Raw genomic sequence first — 2,637 nt, forward strand, 5'->3', positions numbered from 1 at the left:
TATCACACCGGTGGGATTTCATTTCTGATACTGGTGACTGATAATTGAAAGCCGGCATTGAGTCAAGGGCTTTGCATTGAGAAAGAAGGAAACAAAGAGCTTTCTGAGCTCTGTTTATGGAGCGAGGTGGTTGAGGGGTTAAGGCGGTGGGTCGCTAATCATCTGTGCTCTACACGCATTGTTTTGAATTCTACCGTTATTGTATTTAAGACTAGATCTTTTTCAACGCATCCAAGACTCCTGAGGTCTTTCCTTGCCCAATCCGCAGTGGGAAGTTTTGTTTTGCTGCCTCACTCTATTTGCACAAATCAGCAAAGTCCTCATTTCAGCCCAAACTGTTTCTTGCACGGAGGTGTTGAAATTGTAAGCTATAAGTTACGTGAAGTGTAATTGAAAGTGGACAGTGACGTCTGATAAAAGGATAATTTCTCTTCAGATGCTGCCTGATCTATTGAATATTTCCAATATGTTCTGTTTTAATTTTGTGCTTTCACTGTAGCAGTTTACCCGACAACACAAAACCTGCCTCAAGGGCGCAGTTTCAGGCAAAACGTTTCTGCGCTCTTCTCACATACAAGATCTACTTACCTTTCCCCGCACACGATGTAAAGGCAGCTGTTTCTGCCCACTTTCTCCTGCACCGCAACATTCCAAACACACGTTGCTCCTGGCATCAGGGAGTCTCAGAGTTTCTCAGAGGGGATTGCCAGAGCAATGGGGAGCTCAGAATCTGTGAGGGAATTGAAGGGTTTCTGAGATAGTATCACGTGGGTATGAGGGCTCTAAATGGATACCAGAGAGAGTAACGGACACTCAGAAGGTATTATAGAGGGAAAGGGAACTCAGGAGTTATCAGAGAGGTTTAATGAGCGCTCGGGAGGTATGAGAGTGTGTAAGGGGCGCTCAGACTGTATCGAAGAGGGTACGGGACGCTGAGGAGCTATCAGTGAGAGTAAGCAATACTCTGGAGATATCAGAGTGAGAAATGAACACTCAGGTTTTATCAGAAAGATTGAGGAACGCTTAGGTGGTAGCAGTGAGTCTGGTGGAACATGAGTTTTTATCGCGTAAACTTCACATTGTCTAAATATCAACATGGTTAATGAAAGCAAAGTTGAATCCGAATGTAACAGCTGGTCTGCCGTGTCCTAAGTGGGGACTGTAACGATCAATAACATGTCATTCTATAGTGGACACTAGGTGGAGCCATAGAGCTGTGTAGAGCTGTATATAAGACTGCACTACCCAGCTGTATATATATTAAGACTACATTACCCATGAGGCACTAGGCTACCAACAAGGAAGCAGTCAAGATGGAAGCCTCTACAGATACTGTACCAGTCCACATGTGCTCAACAAAGTAACTAACAAAAGCTAGCTGTGTTCATAATAAGAATGTCTATTTATTAATGAACATAACATGGTACCAGGATGGTGAAGATCTGCTGAAAATTGTTAAAAGCGACATGGAGAATTTGAAGCCACCAGAGCGTTTGAATCTCACAGAAAAAATCGACTACAATTGGCAGACTTTTAAACAGTAATTCGAACTCTACATTGCAGCCATCGGATTCGGTACGAAGCCAGACGCAAGGAAGATAGAATTGCTGCTTACGGATGCAGGCCCACAGGTGATAGAGGTATTTAATACATTTGTATTTAATCCAGTGGAGAACAGAGAAAAATTAGGAGATGTGCTAAAAAAATTTGATGCACTTTGCGCTCCCAAAAAGAATGAGACGTATGAAAGATACATCTTCCGTTCTCGGACACAGCAACAAAATGAGACTTTTGCTAGCTTTATAACTGACCTGAAACTGAAAGCACAGACATGTAATTTATCTGAGCTCAAAGCATCCATGATTCGTGACCAGATTGTGTTTGGTATTCATGATAAAAAAGTCAGGGAACGTCTGTTGAGAGAAACCAAACTAAATTTGGAAAATGCGGTGAAAATATGCCAAGCCAGCGAGCTAGCTCGAAAGCACACGAAGACTTTCAGTGAAATCAATAATGATGCGATTGCAATGAGTGATAATGCTGCTGTCGGTGCTGTGTACTACAAGGGGAAGAAACGTGGGCAGAACAGAAATGAAAAGCAATCGGAGGATGAAATTTTTAATTGTAAACGCTGTGGTTACAAACACCAGTTAAGACAATGCGCAGCGTTTGGAAAAATGTGCACAAAGTGTAATGGAAAGAATCACTTTGCCAAGCAATGCTTTTCAAAAGTAAAAACAACGAAAGGGCAACAAGTTAATGTGATTGAGGACATTGATGCTCAAAGTGATCACATTTGCAGTAAGTTTTGGCTGGTCGAGGAACTCCGGCTCCGTGTTGAAGAGCTGGAGTCCTTGCTTCAAACACTGAGACACATCAGGGAGGGGGAGAGTTACCTGGACTCTGTGTATCACGAGGTAGTCACACCAATTAGATTAATTAATTCAGATGTAGTCCGTGGCCAGGGTCAGGATGGTGTGACTAGAAGTGAGGCAGGTGCGGGGACCAAGGAGACAGTGTTGGAGGAGCCGCAGCCCTTGCACTTGTCCAACAGGTTCGAGGCTCTTACTCCCTGTGGGAACAGGAGCAGGAACTGCAGGGAGGATGAGCAACCTGGCCACAGCACCGTGGACAGGG

This window comes from Somniosus microcephalus, unplaced genomic scaffold (genome assembly GCF_052327205.1).
Source record: "Somniosus microcephalus isolate GS21.2 unplaced genomic scaffold, FLI_Smic_1.0 unresolved_chr1, whole genome shotgun sequence".
Classification (NCBI taxonomy): domain Eukaryota; kingdom Metazoa; phylum Chordata; class Chondrichthyes; order Squaliformes; family Somniosidae; genus Somniosus; species Somniosus microcephalus.